The sequence below is a fragment of the Bubalus bubalis genome, chromosome 4, assembly GCF_019923935.1.
Source record: "Bubalus bubalis isolate 160015118507 breed Murrah chromosome 4, NDDB_SH_1, whole genome shotgun sequence".
In the NCBI taxonomy this organism is placed as follows: Eukaryota; Metazoa; Chordata; class Mammalia; order Artiodactyla; family Bovidae; genus Bubalus; species Bubalus bubalis.
Window position 1 is genome coordinate 85,426,784 of NC_059160.1, and position 19,650 is coordinate 85,446,433.

General features: G+C 40.4%; 1 long non-coding RNA gene across 2 annotated transcripts in view; it reads right to left on the reverse strand.

Annotated features, from left to right (window-relative positions):
- The window catches only part of LOC123333290, a 193,392-nt gene that overhangs the window by 55,387 nt on the left and 118,355 nt on the right, over positions 1-19,650 (reverse strand). Inside the window, exon 3 of one of the 2 annotated variants that reach the window (XR_006550566.2) lies at positions 1,972-2,101. The exons of the other annotated variant lie outside the window; for it this stretch is intronic. This is a non-coding gene — a long non-coding RNA (uncharacterized LOC123333290). The remainder of the gene's footprint in view (positions 1-1,971; positions 2,102-19,650) is intronic. 2 annotated transcript variants of the gene reach the window in all.

Sequence of the window (19,650 nt, forward strand, 5' to 3'; positions counted from 1 at the left end):
TTGGGTATCTAATTAGCTTTGTGCTGTTTCTGCTAACATTATCACACAAAGTGGTGTATTTACTATGTGTTTTGAAATGTGAAGTCATATTTGGGTTTAATCTGTAAGAATCCTGCAGAGCCTGAGTCAGGAGACAAGTCTCCTTGGGGGATGTTCATTTGCTTTTGCTAGGTGCCCCAGGGTCCTCTCAAACAAGAACCACTTTAATTCCTCAGTCTAGAGTTCCCTAGTCATTCAGGTAATATAAATTCAATTCCCAAGCCCTCACGTGGAAAGGCCTTGATTATATCAGGAAAAAAATTTTTTCAACCTGGAGCTTAGACCATGACAAATAAATGTCCTTGTCATTACTCTTTGCCGGCAGGTGATTTTTTTCTAGTCCATTCTTAATATATTTCTTGAGGTCTTGATTTTGAAGGAGTCTCTAAGCTCCAGTGCCCCATCTGCATGGGTCTAAAGCTTCATTTTTTATCCCCTGTTCAACTATTAAAATGAAAGCCTCTTGGTTATTAGAATTGGCAAATGTTCCCTGGAAAGCCAGTGCTTCAGGATGAACTTGCCACACAGGTTTCTAGCTCCTTCTTTGTTTTTGGCTCCTGGAGATTTCTCTCATAGTCTTATGATTTCAGCTCTGTGTTTAAAGAGTGTTTGCTGTATTTTATCTAGCATGTTAAGGGATTTTGTACTGGGTGGGTTTTCAGGATATTTAGCCTACAATATTGCCAGAATTAAAGGCCCATAAGTTACTGTTGTAATAAGGAAAAAATGAAGTTTTTTCCCCCTTAGAGTAAGAGAATGAAAACATGGCAGAGTCTGATCAGGGTCCACTATTGTAAGACCTCTATCAGACATCTAACCCCCATGCTCACTTCTATTATTTCTTCTCTGTTTTCCAGGTTGTTTTAGTGGTAAACTACTCAAAAATGAGATAGGCCTGGGTCCTTAAGGACACTGCTATGGTGGATGGAGGGTAAAGCAGATGGAAACTTCATCTTGTTATGGGTCTAAATCTGAAAAAGGAAGAACTCTAAAGACTAGAGTGAGGCAGGGTAGATCATGAAAAGAAGGGAAAAATTAGGCTGATGAAGGGCACAGGGAATCACAAGTTCAAAACATATAAATATTCAGGTGTGGGGAGAATTCTTCAGCACCCCTAAATCAGGGCATTCTTACACTGCCCTTTTATCAAGTGTATTTATCCAGATGATCTCAAGATTTAATAAGGAATACATCCTCAGATATGTAAAACCTGTTTTCTGATCTTATCAGGAAAGAAGACAACTCATGGTGAATTGAAATGTGGCACCCAAACCACATGTTCATTCATCGCTCAGCCAGGAATGAAACTCCAGATTGATAGGCTTTGTACCTCTGTCTTCTGATCTCTCCCCTGTCTGCACACCTCTCTTCCGCAACTACTGAGGACATAAGTTCACACTGTAACAGGAAATGATGAAGAATTTCCCAGAGAAGAGAACATTAAGGAGGGCGTTTACGGCTTGAAGGTTCCTCACAGATTTTGTATCGTTTAGTATAATGTTCTCTAAAAAATAGAAGCAAATGCTGGGCATCTCAAAGACATCAAGTCAGCACAGTTTTTCTAAATTCATAAGATTTACATTACATTGGGGAAAACAAAAGGAAAGAAAATCAAGTGAAAATTTCCTTTTCCGAAGTTTTAGTAAACTATGATCCATAGGCAAAATCTGGGTAGCCACTGGCTTTTATAAATAAAGTTTTATTGGGACACAACCACAGTCATTTGTTTCTGTATTATCTATGGCTGCTTCATACTACAATGGCAGAGTGGCTGTGCCAGAAACCATGAGACTCGGAAAGCTAAAATATGTACTTTAAGGAAACAAATTTGCTGACCCCTATATAAACTCTCTCTTTTAGACTCTCTGTCTACTTATGATCCAATGTGACCAATCAAAGGTAATGAAGAGGTCTCAAAGGACGTTTCCTTACCATTTTGCTGGTGACATCCCAGCCTTTGTTTTCTTCCTTGCCTCCACACTCCTGCTATGCTACTCACTCTCTCTCACTATGGTTTTTGCATTTCTAAAAGAACACATGTAGTACCCTCTTCATTGGATCACTGCAAATTAAAGAAGATAGGATAAAGTTCTTCATGTAGGACATGGCACATTACAAGCATTCAACAAGTGGTGGCTATGGTCAAAATCTACCCATTCAGCACATATTTATTGAGTTTGTTGTCGTTGAGTTGTGCCCTCTCCCCAAATTTATGTGTTGAATTACTAAGCCCAGTCCTTCAGAATATGACCTTATTAGGAGATAGAGTCTTTACTGAGGTAATCAAGTTAAAATGCAGTCATTTAGGATGAAACTTAATTCAACATGACTGATGTCCTTATAAGAATGGGAAATTTGGGTACCATCACTGACAAAAAGAAGATGACTTGAAAGCCCAGGGAGAAGATGGCTGTCTATAAACCAGGGGGAGAGACCTGAACAGCTCCTTCCCTCACAGCACTCAGAAGGTACCAGCCCTGCCAAATCCTTAATCTCAGATTTCTGGCCTCCAGAACTACAAGTTAATAAATTTTAATTGTTTAAGTGCTATGGACTGAATGACCCTTAAATTCCTACATTGAAACCCTAGTCCCCAGTGTGATGACATTTGGAGGAGGGGCTTTTGGGAGGTAATCAGACCATAGGAGTATAGCCCCCATGAGGGGATTAATGTCTTTATAAAAAGAAACACAGGAGAGTTTTCTTCCTCTCTATCTCCTTGGTTTGTGAGGACATAGCATAAAGGTATCCATCTGCAAACCATGAAAGGGGTTCTCAGATCAGATCAGATCAGTCGCTCAGTCGTGTCCGACTCTTTGCGACCCCATGAATCGCAGCACGCCAGGCCTCCCTGTCTCTCACCAACTCCCGGAGTTCACTCAGACTCATGTCCATCGAGTCAGTGATGCCATCCAGCCATCTCATCCCCTGTTGTCCCCTTCTCCTCCTGCGCCCAATCCCTCCCAGCATCAGAGCCAGGAATCAAATTAGCAGGCACATTGATCTTGGACTCCCCAGCCTCCATAACTCTGAGAAACAAATTTCTGTCCCGTAAACTACCATCTGTGGTATTTTTTGTTACAGCAGCCTAAAGTAAGACATTAAGTCACCAGTCTGTGATACTTTGTTACAGCAGCTCTACCAAACTAATAAAATTTCAATAAGAAAACAGACAGATAGTTATGATGAAATATCAGGATGTACTACTTTGGATTGGGGCTTCCCTGGTGGCTCAGAGGAAAAAGAATCCATATGCCGATGCAGTAAACACAGATTTGATCCCTGGGCCAGGAAGATCATCTGGAGAGGGAAATGGCAACCCACTCCTGGATTCTTGCCTGGGAAAATCCCATGGACAGAGGAGCCTGGTGGGCTACACTCTGTGGGGTCATAAAGAGTCAGACATGACTTAGCAACTAAACAACAAGAACAACTACATTGGATTAATAACTCAACTCCTGAGATGATGTTTGTGTTGTAACTTTAATAATTATAAGGTGCAAACTGTATGAAAATCAGCAAAACTCTTTCCAACTGGAAGAAATAATAAGTGCAAAGGCCCTGTATCAAGAATGAGTTTGCTGGTACTAATCCTATCTCTCCTACATTTTTCTTACCTTGAACATGGATGTGGTACATGTGATGTTTGGAACTATAAGAGTCATCTTGGGTACATGAGACAATAGGCAATAAGGTCAAATGCTAACATAATAAGAGAAAAAAGAGAGAAACTAAGTACTTTGTGGAATCATTAAACAGCTGCACCAATAACACCAACTTCCTACTCAGGATTACTTGTTCTGGGAGGTAAATTAATCCCTTTTTGTTTAAGTAATCATTGATCAGTTTTTCCACTACTTGGAGCCAAAAAGATTCTTAACAGGTATAGCATTGTACAATGTGGCAAAGATTACCCTACTTTGAAGTTTCTTAATCTGGGGAATGACAAAATCTGATTTAAGTTTTTCAAAGAACATTCTGTGAAATTAGAATTGTAGAAAATGTGGTCATAGAATTTGGAAATATATCTTTCAAGGCTTTGTATGCTATGATAATCTCAAATCTTATCCTAAATGTAATAGGAAGCTACTATAGGAAACATCAAAACTTATTTGTATTTTTAGAGGACCTCTTGCAGAGTTAGGATATTAGTCAGGGAAAATATGATGGTGGATGGACAAGAGGGATTTCAGAAAAGATAGAGAAAATTGAGGAATAAGAATATTCTGTCTACTGCTGGAAGGAGAGAAACCTGTTAGACTGCTAACATAGTCATCAGAGTGAATGGAGCTTAATGGCTTTGGGAAACATTTTGGAAGTAGTCTTGAATGGACTTGCTAATTAATGAGATGTAGGATGAATACAGGGAGAAACAGGAGTTGAGAAAAACTCTTACTTTTTTTTTTTTTTTTTTTTTTTTGCCAGAGCAACTGAGTAGATGAAGATATTGTTTAGAGCTGTGGTTCAGGAGCTAAGTTGTGTCCAACCCTGTGACCCCATGGACTGTAGCACACCAGGCTCCCCTGTCCATGGGATTCTCCAGGCAAGAATACTGAAGTGGGTTGCCATTTCCTTCTCCAGGGGATCTTCCTGGACCAGGGATCGAAATTGCATCTCCCGCATTGGCAGGCAGATTCTTTATCACTGAACCAGCAGGGAAGCCCAATTGTTTAGAGAGGTCAGTACAAAATTAAGAGTTCTGTTTTCACCAGGTTTTAAGTTTCAGATCTTAATAAGACTTCTGAGACAGAATATCAAGGAAACATTGGATATATGTTTGTGGTGGTTCAGGGATGACTGTGTGTTCAGGGATGACTTTCAACTTAGATATGTAAGTCTGGATTCATCTGCATGCTTGTGTAAGACTGAACATGATCCCCCAGGAGGAGAAAAGAAGACCACTGCAAACCAAAGTCTGGCACTTGTCAATCATTTAAACAGTGATCATGGAAGGGGGAGGAAGAGATTTTGAACTATCACAAGGAAAACTAGAATCATGTTGACTGTGGAAGGTAGGAGAGGATGTTTCAGATAGGAGCCAGGGGCTCATTCATTCAAATGCTGACAGGTCAAGAAAGATAAGAAAGGGACATTTGTATTTGGCAAGATGATAAACCTTGAAATAGTGTCTGTGTATTTATGTGGACAGAAGCCCCATTCAAGTAGGTTATAGAAATCATTAACCATAAAAAAAGAAGACACAGCAACCATAGACGATTATAATGGGAGAGCTGGGGAAAACACCTGCACTTCTCCAAAAGACTATATTCTTTCCACTTGCCTTTTTTCCTAACTGTTTTTTCCTACTGTTTCCCTTTGTGCTATATGGTCCTCTGGGCCAGGGAAAAGTGAGGAGGAGTGGTCTGGGAGCATGGTGGCTCTGGGCAGGAGGAGACACTCTCCTTTCTTTTACTCCTTTTCTAACCCCACACCACCACTAAAAGTTTGATCATGGTCAAAGAATGATCTTCAGCCTGGCATCATCTTCATTTTGTTCTTTCATTTGATTTACTTAGTTTCTCAAAAGCAGCAGAAAATGAATTGTGTTTGTGTTGGTTTATTTTAATGTATAATGAGTGATTCAAATGATTGCACATCACACATTCAAATTTTGTTGAATGTGTAATCATTTAAATGAACACAGGTGCCATGCGCCTGTGAGTGCCTGGAAAAACCACCCTCTGTGCTTCATGTGGAAAAAAGATGATGTACTTGGCTGTATACACCTCATATCTTAATTTCTTTTTAATTTCATTCTTCCTCTACCGCTTTGCTTTTTCCATCCAATAAAGCATGCTGAACCCTGGGTGTTGTAAGGTAGATATTTGGCCCAACAGCAAACCCCAAAGCCACATATGAAGCAGTAAGCTGGTGAATGTGAAGAGTATTTTTAACTTTGGGAATAAAAAATTATAAATCTGTGCTCTTCAAAATGAGCATTTTCAGGAAGGTATGAAACCCTAGAAAAAAGGATGAAAGAAATTAAATTATCCTTCCTGATGGTGCTCCTGTGAGGTTGGAATAATGGCACTGCCACCTCTCTCATGTCACTCCTGACAGTTTATTTTATTTTTTTTTCCTTTTTTTTAAAATTTTATTTTATTTTTTAGCTTTACAATATTGTATTGGTTTTCCCATATATCAAAATGAATCCACCACAGGTATACATGTGTTCCCCATCCTGAACCCTCCTCCCTCCTCCCTCCCCATACCATCCCTCTGGGTCGTCCCAGTGCACCAGCCCCAAGCATCCAGTATCGTGCATCGAACCTGGACTGGCGACTCGTTTCATATATGATATTATACATGTTTCAATGTCATTCTCCCAAATCATCCCACCCTCTCCCTCTCCCACAGAGTCCAAAAGACTGTTCTATACATCAGTGTCTCTTTTGCTGTCTCGTACACAGGGTTATTGTTAGCATCTTTCTAAATTCCATATATATGCGTTAGTATACTGTATTGGTGTTTTTCTTTCTGGCTTACTTCACTCTGTACAATAGGCTCCAGTTTCATCCACCTCATTAGAACTGATTCAAATGTATTCTTTTTAATGGCCAAATAGTACTCCATTGTGTATATGTACCACCACTTTCTTATCCATTCATCTGCTGATGGGCATCTAGGTTGCTTCCATGTCCTGGCTATTATAAGCAGTGCTGCGATGAACATTGGGGTACACGTGTCTCTTTCAATTCTGGTTTCCTTGGTGTGTATGCCCAGCAATATATCTGCCTAAAGAAACTAAAAACCTATATATAGAAAACTATAAAACACTGGTGAAAGAAATCAAAGAGGACACTAATAGATGGAGAAATATACCATGTTCATGGATTGGAAGAATCCTGGCAGTTTAGTATCAATCCTCAGGTTAGTGTCAATCCTCTCAGGCAAGCTAATGAAATCAGTTCTGGTATGTTTCACTACAGTGCTGACTGGAATGGCATTATTAATATGATCATGTTATTTAATAATTAATTTACCTTGTATTTTACAGACAGGAACTACATCTAGTGAAATGAGAGCACTTGGGGTTTCTTTGACTAGACCCCTGAACTGTTGATACACCTACGTCACTAAATCCCAGTTGAAGCTTAGATGTACGATGCAATTCATTTTCACTACTTAATCTGTCACAGTCATTACGAGTGAGTCAGAAGTCCTTATGCCCTACCATAGCTAAGTGCCCAAAAATTCCTTCATCACTATCACTGTTACACCTGAACACATGTTAAGAATCAGTGAGAAACCAGGGCTTCCTCAAAATGAGGTGTGTGGACCACTCTAAGTAGGCTCTCCTGGAGAGCTTATTAGAAAGCTCTGATACCTGTTTCAGTCAGGATCTCTGAAGCAAGCCCTGGTATCTGCATTTTTAATAGGCCCTCCTAGGGTATGTATGCTCTTTAATTTTAAGAGAGAAATGACTAAGAACAATTGAACTCAAGTATTTTGTTTTAGCCATATTTCTTTGAGACGCCACCTACTTGTCATTGAGCCGTTTTCTGTGTGTGTGAGAGAGACCGACAGAGAGAAAGAAACACTGGATCCTACTCTGTCACAATTGGGATGGACGGCTAGATTCCCAGCCATCTTGCTCTTCCTTGGCAATGCTGCCCTCATAGATTCTACAAAAGTAAGCAATGCATTTAGTGGTCATGGTGCCACCACTGCCATCAAAACCGATTCAGCATCAGCTGCACATCTGACCCAAACTGAGTTAATCAAAGCCTCTCAATAATTTAAACTGAGAAAGTAAAACTGCAGTAATCAGTGATAGTTTGGAGCAGAGAGTGGAAGTGGAGACCCTCGAGGCTGGGAGTTTGGGGATGATGCGGATGGATGAGTAAATCAAGAGAGCCAGACCACAGGAAGAAGCAGAGGGCAAAGCAGATGTCCTAGAAGAGAGGAAACGAAATACACCATGGAGAGAAAGAGAAGCTAAGCATGGGCGTGAGACAGAGAGATGAGAAGAACTGGAATCTTGTTTCATGAACACCTTCTAGCTTCCAATTCCAGATTCTCATTAGTCTCAGCTGTCCTTTCAGGTCTCAGATTCTATTTGCTTAAACTGTTGTCCATTAGTTTCTGCTGCTTGTAACCAAATGCCCCCTGAATTTAACAGGGATTCTTTGCTTTTCAATGTTCATGATAACCTAAGATAGTTCCTAGTCTACTATCAGGACCTTCCTGGTAAATTAGTAAGAAAACAAAAATATGTGAACTGTCCCTTTTTTCAAACTGTTCTTTTATACTCATAGAATATAATTAAATTCACAAAGCAGGGACTTCCCCAACTGTCCAGAGGCTAGGACTCCACCTTTCCACTGCTGAGGACCTGGGTTTGATCCCTGGTCAAGGGGGAGCTAAGATCCTGCAAATCGCATGGTGCAGCCAAAAAAACCCATAAACAACAACAACAAAACAACTCATAAAGCAGAAATGTCGAATACTTGGGTTGCAAGTCCACTGGCCAGGGTAACTGTGTTATTGTTCCCTGCCGTCCCTGTGGAAAAGTCGAGAGACAAACTGGCAGGAAAAATCCAATTGCCTTCAAGGGTCATCTGTGTGATTCTTAGCCAATAAATATATCCATATCTTGAATGCCCATAGCTGAGCTCAACAAAAACAAACAAAAAGCTGAAATCCTTGCTTAAAAAATAATAAAGGGGAAAAGCCACCAGTGTTTTCAGCAGCCAACACATGGCCTTCCTGCTAATGGAGCGCTGGGAAGCAGGGCCTCTGTCCACTTACTGTGTGCATTAGGCAGACAAGAATGTTCATTTCCCCTGCAGACAGGTTCCAGAAATGGGAAGGAAAGCTCTGAGAATGGGATGGCATTCCACGCTCCCCCATCGTCCCTCTTTCCCTCCCCTCTCTCCCACTCCTCATTCCACTCCCCCTGCAGCTGTTCCAGAAAAGAAATCAGGAGCTGGAGGAGGGCCCCAGGCTGGTCTGTGGAAGAATAGGCTGTGCCAGGTTTTCAGCTGCAATTAATTTTCCAGATAAGCCCTGAACCTCTGAAATACATTTGAAATTGAAATGCTGATACAGTCGTCAACCACCACAGTACACGACCATAAATCTTGAGCACAGATAGTTGTTGGTAATAAGAAAGTACAATATACATTTAATTAGTGTGAGATTTAGGAAATGTGCAATGTAATAAAACAATATTCAAATTAGGGTTGGGAAACTTGTTTGAATACTATTTGTGTGGTACTGTCAAAGGAGTTTTTATGAAATATGCAGAAATCTGCTTTTACTAAGCCAAACAAAAACAAAAATCTCCAAAACCCAGAAGAAACAAGGTCTTTATGCCATTGAATTAGTCCCAGGTTGCGCACCAGGCTAAAAACAAATGCTTGGTGGAAGTGGAATGGTCAACCCAGGGGGCAAAAATTGAATCCATGTCAAAGTTCTGGCTTGATTCTTGGTGAAAATCCAGGCTATCCTTCCATGTTAGTTTATTTCTGTGAATTTATGCTCTAAACTTCCTAACTTCCTGTTCAAAATCTATCATATGTTCCTGGAAAAGCCACTTGTGCCTCTGTGATTATTAAGGGTGCATTTCCTCAGAGTCTCTAAGTTCTGCAAAGGAATTGGAAATCTAAACTGCCTCTGGGAAAGAACAACAGCCTAATGGAATTAAAGCATCTGGGTCAGGAAACTTAGATCCTAATCCCAGCCTTGACCTTAATTTTCTGTGTGACCTTGAGAAAGTCAGTTAACCTTGAGAAGCACAGTTAATACCTCTGTGCTTCAATCTCTTTATCCAAACGCTGAGGGCAGCAGGGTTTCACCTGGGCAATGTTTTATAGATCTCAGGTAATTCCTATATTATAATGACTTTAAATAAAAAGTAATGGGAGAAACAAGATTATCTTAAACAAGGTTACCTCTTCCCCTCTGTCACATATACATACAGGTACTTGTAATAACACCTGGGGAAAAAACACAAGAAGTTGTTGCTTAGCTTATTGAATTGGTTTTTATCTTTTAAAGAGAAGATGTAAAGACTTTTTAAAGTCAGGATACTTAATACTTAGAAATAGTTTATTTTAATTATAAAACAGAAAATTTCCCCCAGATCTAATAATCCATGTGAAAAGGGTAAAAAATAATTTTAATATCTGCCCAAAGTAAAATCTAGATAATGGGCATTTTTTTGGAGATGCTCTTCTGGAAAAATAGATCTATATATATTTCAAAGTTCTGGATTCAAAAGACCAAGTATAAAGTTTTTGTGTGATTTGGGGCATGTTAATTAACCCTTCTGTGGCTCTGTTTCCTCATTTGCAAAAATATTGCCTTTACCAAGAAAGTGGGGAGGAATAATTTGGCCAAACTTAGGCAAGGATATCAAACCAGTCGATCTTAAGGGAGATCAACCCTGAATATTCACTGGAAGGACTGATGCTGAAGCTCCAATATTTTGTCATCTGATGTAAACAGATGACTCATTGGAAAAGTCCCTAATGCTGGGAAAGATTAAGGGCAGAAGAAGAAGAGGGCTTCAGAGGGTGAGGTGGCCGGACGGCATCACGGATGCAATAAACATGAACTTGGGTTAGCTCCGGAAGATGGTGAGGGACAGGGAGGCCTGGTGTGCTGCAGTCCATGGGGCCGCAGAGACTGAGCAACCGAACAACAATAAAAACCTCATTTTTTTTTTTCTTCACTTGGAGACGTTACTATACAAATGTAAAACAGTATCATAGAATTTCATATCTGGTAAATTTCTTAAAAACCACCTGTCTAAACCCTTCCTTTTACAGATACACTGAGTCTCAGAGAGTCAGTGACATGTCCAAGGACACAGAGGTGGCCAGGTCTTGCCTGGCCCTGTGCAGTGGGCTTCTGCCATACCACGTCTGCCTCCTGGCTTTGAAGGAGTCCATGCCACTCCAAAAAGTAAACAGGGGAAGCTTTCATAGCCAACCGGTACAATTTGTCTCAGTTCTACAGTCCTGAGCACTTGTGAAGATGTTGCCACTCTTTTTAATACTCAAAATACATCAGGTGATATTACTATTTTTTGACAGTCAGATAGAAAGCCCAGAAAGAGGAATTAACAGCTTATAATTTTTATCACACTTCATAACACTATTAGGAAGAGTGATTTTGATACTTTTATATGATTAGCTATGGTTTGTTGTAAATACTGCATTTGCTTAGCTAAAGTCTATCCATTCTTGATTTCTGCAGAGATGCCTCACCCACTTAAGATCTTAATGCAAAGTTCACACACACACAAATGACAAAATATGCTCCTAAGGGATAGCACCTAATTAGTATGGGTTTCTTTTAGGGCATATTTTGCCTATCCCATTAGGATAGGGACCCTATCCTAACCCCAGTGGGATAGGTCCATCCCACTGGGAGGGACCCTTAAGTACGGAATGACCTAATCCTCTGCTTCCATTTGATTTATCCACACTGAGTCAAGTTAATAGTTTGTAAAGATGCTCCCTAGCTTTTGGATTCTTATACCATAAAATGTCTGCACTCACCCCTGTATCCCACCAAGGTTAGGAATGTATGTAACCTTTTCAACTTTCAATTTCCAACTTCTAATTTTTCTAAGTAACAAAAAAATAGCTAACCAACCATCTCCACCATTTCATAAATGAAAGAACAATTTAAACAAAAGAATCACATCCTCAAAATAAATCTTTATATTAAATACTTAGACTTCATGGAACCCTAACCACCTTATTTGACAATTAAACAGTGACAACTTCATCATAGAAAATCATCAAATGAAGTGTACTTCAGAAGTTTAATGGACTGAGATCTTAAGTGTACTGGACAAAATGCATTTACATTATCTGTTTTACTTTCTAGTCCTTCAAAACCAGAGGTCAGTGAATTACCTGTTTGTAATATTTAACAAATGCAGATGTCTGAGCTGTACTCCAGATCTTTTAGGGGTCAATCAGAACCTCAGCTATCCTGGGTGTCATCTTGTGGAATGGCAGGAGTACAAGAAGCCAACCAAAACCACTTAAGAACATTTCAAGTCTCTGTGTCCTGACATTTCATTGGTCCTGCCCAACATCAATGAGACAAGAAAATATGCTCTCCCTACTCTTGTGGGAGGCACTGCCTGGAAGTCTTGAATTCTATAACAAGGAAGGGAATAAAGGATTGGAACATAATCCAATCTACAGCTTAATATCTGAAAACTCACCATGCTGCACAAATAATGATGACCTACCTCATTATCCAGGCAAGTAATCAAGAATTCTATTCTTCTTAATAACAATCTCCTTAGAAGTGTCTGCAGAGACAGATGCACATAATAGCAGGCCTACAGTTTGGTTTTCATCTTAAGAAGCAGGTAGTCTATCACATTTTTATAGCAAAACAAGGTTTGCCTTTTATTTTTCCTTTTAATAATTTAAATGTTAAGTCCTTCATAATATGCATTGTATCATCTTATCATTTTGAAAAACTTCTCAAGGGCAGACTTGTCATAGATCTGCTGTGTAAAACGTAAGAGCAGTTTATGCATCTGTTTTAGTTCATTGCCTAGGGCAGTGCTTCATTAAATCTAGTTCTCAGAGAGCAGAACCTAGGCACTGGTGTTTTTTAAAAGCACCTTCAGGTGACTCAAAAGTGCAGCTATGGTTGAAAACCATTGGCTGGAGCCTTTGACCCACGCTTGATTAAAAATACCACAAAGAAATTGTACCATACACTAAACTCCTTCTGCCAGAAGAAACTACAGAGCCAGTTTGCAAGAAGATAGTCTAAAATTTCCTCTGCAGTCCACTCAGACCAGTAGCATCGCCTGGGAGCTTGTGAGAAATGCAGACTCTCGGGCCCCCTACAGACCTACTAAGTCAGGAAATTATAGTTTAAAAGATCTCCAGGTTATTCATATTCACATTAAAGTCCACAAAGCACTGCTGAAAATCCTAAAGTCTAATTAGGCAAGACAAATCAGTTTCACCTTAGAACAATTTCTTTTTATCAAGTTCTTAAAATTCAAGTCCAGGATTCATCATCAAGAAGATTACAGGTGAATGAACTGCTATAGTGAGATATGTATGTAATATAGTGTACTGTAATGTAATGTAGTATACTGATAAAATAATATGTTCAATTGCTCAGTTGTGTCCGACTCTTTGTGACCCCATGGACTGTAGCCTGCCAGCCTTCTCTGTCCTTGTGATTTTCTTGGCAAGAATATTGAAGTGGGTTTACTTTTCCTCCTTCAGCGGCTCATCCTGACCCAAAGACTGGACCAGCATCTCCTGTGTCTCCTGAATTGCAGGTGGATTCTTTACCACTGAGCCACATTATAGGGGCTTCCCCTATAATAACACAATAAAATGTAGTAAATATAATATATTCTTCCTTTCCAAATAAATTTATTTGCAGAGGTTCAGTTCAGTTCACTTTAGTTGCTCAGTCATGTCTGATTCTTTGTGACCCTATGGACTGCAGCACGCCAGGCCTCCTTGTCCATCACCAACTCCAAGAGTTTACTCAGACTCATGTCCATTGAGTCAGTGATGGCATCCAACCATCTCATCCTCTGTCATCTCCTTCTCCTCCTGCCTTCAATCTTTCCCAGCATCAGGGTCTTTTCCAATGAGTCAGTTCTTCGCATCAGGTGGCCAAAGTATTGGAGTTTCAGCTTCAACATCAGTCCTTCCAATGAACATTCAGGACTGATCTCCTTCAGGATGGACTGGTTGGGCCTCCTTGCTGTCCAAGGGACTCTCAAGAGTCTTCTCCAACACCACAGTTCAAAAGCATCAAGTCTTCGGCACTCAGCTTTCTTTATAGTCCAACTCTCATATCCATACATGACTACTGGAAAAACCATAGCCTTGACTAGACAGACCTTTGTTGGCAAAGTAATGTCTCTGGTTTTTAATATGCTGTCTAGATTCTTCATAACTTTTCTTCCAAGGAGTAAGTGTCTTTTTAATTCATTTCACCATCTGCAGTGATTTGGGAGCCCCAAAAATAGTCTGCCACTGTTTCCACTGTTTCCCCATCTATTTGCCATGAAGTGATGGGACCGGATGCCACGATGTTTGTTTTCTGAATGTTGAGCTTTAAGCCAACTTTTTCACTCTCCTCTTTCACTTTCATCAAGAGGCTCTTTAGTTAGTCTTTGCTTTCTGCCATAAAGGTGGTGTTGTCTGCATATCTGAGGTTATTGATATTTCTCCCAGCAATCTGGGAGATTTGCAGTGGAGGAACCCCTAAATTGTGTAAGGAGTAGAAGGACTGTTCAACTATCCAACACAGTGGTACTGTGTTACCACTTTATCTCATTGTGGTGGAGATAAAATAGATAAGATGTGGTCCTTGCCTTTAGGCTTTATTCTAATAAGAGATGCTGACAAATAAACAACTAATGTGATCTCAATCTCTCAGAACTCAATGTGATCTAAACTCCTAAACTAAATGGAGTCCAGATCCCCTGGACTGGGTTAAAATTCTATTCCTAACTGGGTAATTTTAAGCAAAAGTACTTAACTTTTCTAAGTCTCAGTTTTCTTATCTATGAAATAAAAATAATAAAATAGAAATAAAACCCTAAACTAGAAATACAGCAATATGTTCAGGGCAGTGACTCTCAAATGTTAGTGTGCATTAGAATCACCTGGAAGACTTGTTTAGCCACAGATTGCCCCAACCTTTGCATTTTCCAGTAAGTCTGTGGTGGAACTTGAGAAGTCCCATATCTAACAAGCTTGCTGCTGGTCTCAGGAATCACACTTTGAGAACCACTGGGCTATGGAAATATATTCAAAAGAACAGAATGCTAGGATTCAGGTAGGCGGCAAAGGATGAGTCAAATGTTGAAAGGCAGAGAAGAGAGAGAGAATTCCTGGTTGACACAGTAATCATTGTGGAGCATACCTGAAGATCTATGGAAAGTCTGCTATGACTGGAGTTCAGGACATGTGAAAGAAGGAATAGATATGACTGGAAAAATGGGTCAGGGCCAATTCATGGAGGGTCTAAGAACAGCAGCAAAGGAGTTTGAATTTTATTCTGCATGCAGTAGGATTGAGAGAGGGTGTTTAGGGATTAAAAAAAATTTTTTTAAAGACATGGTCCAAATTTTCCTCTAGGATAGTAGTTTAGGTAGCAGTGAAGAGGATGGACTAGAGAGGCAAGAGGATGGAAATCAGGAGAGCAGGCAAGAGGTCACCCCAATGATGAAGGAGAATGATCCATCAGTAGGGCCACTGCCAGAACAGCTGGTGACCGTCATACTTCTGGGAAGCGCTAGGAGAGCCCATGATTGTAGAGAGACAGAAAAGAAGGAGGGTCATTCATTCAACATGTATGCACTGAGCTCTTGTTATATTCCAAGCACTGTGCCAGGCACAGAGGAAATAGCAATGAATGAGACAGACAAGGTTTTTACCTTCATGAAACTCTTGGAGTAGTAGGGAAAACAAGGCATGGCAGTGAGGCCAGCAAAGAAGAGAAACTATGGACAATGTATGTAAATGTCACACTGTGGATGGAGCTGGTTGCCTCACCCAGACTGCAGAGTGAAGCAAGTTTTCTAGAGGAAGGAAACACATAAGTGTAAATTACCTGAAATGGCCAAAATGCTTAAAAGGGCCCACGAGACCCTGCATGGTCTGGACCCTCCCCTATTTTCAGCTTATGACAAGCTATTGTTTCTCTTACTCTTCATGCTCTGAAACTGAACCTCTTTCAATTCTTGGTAGCCTCAGGACCTTTGTACATGCTTTTCTCTTGGCTTGGAATTTTCTTCTCTCTCATCTCGAGAATTATTCTATGAAGTTTAGCTTAAATATCACTTCCATAAAGGTTTTTCTGTGCCCCCAAGATTAGACTAAGGTCCCTGTTTTACTCTCTGGAATATTCCTGTGTTTCAGTTTTCTAAGCCCACATGGCTCAGTGGTATAAAGAATCTGCCTGCCAATGCAGGGGACACAAGAGATACGGGTTTGAAACCTGAGTCAGGAAGATCTCCTGGAGGAAGAAATGGCAACTCACTCTAGTATTCTCACCTAGAAAATCCCATGAGCAGAAGAGCCTGGTGGGCTATAATCCATGGAGTTGCAAAGAGTCAGACAGAACTTAGTGACTAAACATCAACATTATCACACTGGTAATTAATGCATTATTTGAGGATAATTTGCTTCACCTATGTATCCCCTATTAGATTCTAAGGTCTGTGGGACACTTGTGTCTTTTCTATACCTGTAGTGTGAGTTCTTAACACAGTGGCTGGAACATAATAAGTATTCAGTATTTTACTTTATAAATGAAAACCAAGAACTAAAAGATAAAATGGAATAGTTAGGCAAAGGGAATGAGAAGACAAGGAACAGTGGGCATGGGCCCTGAGGGAGAACAGAGTGCTCCTCAATAAAGGAGCTACATGGAGACCACTGGGGTTGGGTTCTAGGCAGAGAGAGAGAAGAGAGGCCCGAAGGGGCAGTCGATGGGAAAACACTCAAGGGGTATGAAACCAGGGAATCTTGCACCAAATTTATGTTTTTAAAAGACCATACTGGTTGCTTGGGCTTCCCAAGTGGCTCAGATGTAAAGAATCTGCCTGCCAAGCAGAAGATGCAGGTTTGATCCCTGAGTCAGGAAGATCCCCTGGAGAGGGAATGGCTACCCATTCAAGTATTCTTGCCTGGAACATCCCATGGACAGAGGAGCCTGATGGGCTACAGTCCACGGGGTCACAAAGAATCAGACATAACTTATCAACTAAACAACAACAACTGGTTGCTTGTGACTTCTGCTCTGGTGAGTGGAAGTGAATAATGATATCATCAAGAGGATTCTCCAGGAGTCCAGATGCCAGTAACCTTAGGGTAATGAGGTAGCATATGAAGGGCAAGATAAGGACACTTGAGCAAGACGTTTAGGAGATGGTCCTGTTAGAGCTTGGTGGTGGGTTGAATGTGTGGATAAAGGAGAGAAAAGGTGGTCATGGGTGACATGTAGTTTTTGACTCATTTTATGATCAGTGGCATTTACTGAGATGGAAACAATGAAACTTCTGGGTGTTGAACAGCTCCTCCTAGCAATGACACAGAGTCCTAACTAACACACAGGCGGTATGAGGCTGAGAATCAGGCAAACATACAGCTACAGAACCTACAGGCCACCCGAGGGACCTTAGAGACCCTTCCAAAAGACAGTTCTGTTGCTAAAACTGTTTGATTACTGCTGTGCTATGCCATGATGCCAATGCCCCTACACCTGGTAGACTGATAGTGATATACAATCCCAATTTGCTCAGTGAAGTATAGCAGTGTGATTATAGATTTCTACTCTATATGCAAAAGTGGAGATTTTTCTTCTTAATCAGAGGCTGGCAAAATTTTCCTATAAATTTTCCTATAAAGGTAAACATTGTATAAACATTTTAGTTTTAGTAAACATTTAGTAAACACTTTATACTTTGTAAATGATACAATCTCTGTTGCAACTCTTTAATTTGGGCATTATACCTCAAAAGCAGCCACAGACAATGTGTAAAAAAGTGAACTTGGCTGTGCTTCAATATGAATTTGTGGACAGAGAGTTTTGAATTTCATATAATTTTCACATGTCACAAAAAATCCTCCTTTTGAGTTTTTCAGCTGATTAAAAATACAGAAACCATTCTTGGTTCACAGGGCGTATGACTACAGGATTTGTCCCATGGACTGAAGTTTGTGGATTTCTACTCTAAATAAAGGACTTTTCCATAGAGATACAGAGTTACAAATATAGGTAAAAGACAGCAAGGTTTAATGCCGTGCGGTAATTTCCTATCCAATGGGGCAAAGGGGGAAATATTCCAAGCCAAAAAAAGAAATGAAAGTTTCTCATGATTCCAGGCTGTTGTGAGCTGCTGAAAGAAGAGAAGGAAAGGTGGAACCGTTCTCTTTTGTCTGTTTGGGAGCAGCAGATCTCAATGACTCTACAAGGGAGTGCCTCAGGCTGCCAGGTGCGGTTCTGACTCATATTCTTTTTCCTACTCAGAACCCAGGTACATCAAGTGAACTAGACCTACTAACTCATCAGTTCTTTTAAGATATAAAGCTAAATACTGATCACATTCTTAGTTTTCATGTATATCACCGGTTGTTGTCATTCAGTCACCCAGTCGTGTCCAACTCTTTGCGACCGCATGGACTGCAGAACACCAGGCCTCCCTGTCCCTCACCGTGGTACCTAAATTCAAACCTCTGCATCATCATCAAGTTGGGTAAGCTAGCCTTATTAAAGACTGACAGACTTCAGTGACATCAGGGACAGTACAAAGATTAAACAAAGGTGCTGTCAGTTCAAAAGGACATTTGCTTAAGGAACTTTGAGTTGTGTCTAATTCTCCCTAGATCTCCTAGCAAAACCATCAAACTCAAAAGGCTTTCCACAGACTGCATGGGTGTGTGCTAAGTTGCTTCAGTTGTGTCCAACTCTCGGTGACCCTGTGGACTATAGTCCATCAGGTTCCTCTGTGTATGGGATTTTCCAGGCAAGAATATTGCAGTGGGTTGGCATTTCCTACTCCAGGGGATCTTCCCAAGCCAGGGATCGAACATGCATCTCTTATGTCTCCTGCACTGGCAGGCTGGTTCTTTACCACTAGAGCTATCTGGGAAGCCCTGTCCACAGACTTAGAATATGTTATCATCAAGCTGGATAAACATACTATCATATATGATCATTAATCCTCTTTTTATAAATAAATTATAATTTATATGTATATAATTATCTACTCAAAGTGTTTAACTTCTGGATGATGAACTACTTGAGGCTATGGATCTTATCTTCTTCATCTCTGAATTATCAGTGTCTATCATAATTACTATCACATAGTTAATACCTCATAAATGTTGGTTGAATGAGTTCATAAAAATGTCATTATATTATTAAAATTGTTAGTAGGTGGAAAAAGGAATATATGCTTTTGTTCCAAATTAGGAAGCCTCATCTTAAAATTGACACTGAGGAATATACTTTGTTAATGCATCTCTCTGTAAGAATGCTCTGGAGAGTAAGGAAATCTGTGATAAAATAAAGACATAGAATCACTTGCTCATTTACCTGAGGACCAAGTGGGATTTTACTCATTAAGTACCCCTGGGGAAACACTGCTGGATCTGCTTACCCAACAGGGTAAGTCCCACCCCACTTCTCTCCTCTCTTGCCATCTTTCACAACATAAACTGAAAAATGTGGAAATTTACTTGAAGACCATATGACCATGTTATAGACAATGAGCTGTAGCCTGAAGTCTCCCAGGGGTTCCTGGAAATTTATGTGTATTCCTGGAGAAGGCAATGGCAACCCACTCCAGTACTCTTGCCTGGAAAATCCCATGGATGGAGGAGCCTGGTAGGCTGCAGTCCATGGGGTTGCTAAGAGTCGGACACAACTGAGTGACTTCACTTTCACTTTTCATTTTCATGGATTGGAGAAGGAAATGGCAACCCACTCCAGCGTTCTTGCCTAGAGACTCCCAGGGACGGGGGAGCCTGGTGGGCTGCCATCTATGGGGTCGAGCAGAGTCGGACACGAATGAAGCAACTTAGCAGCAGCAGCAGCAGTCTGACAAACAGTCTGATAACTGGCACCAACTTTCCCTCTTCC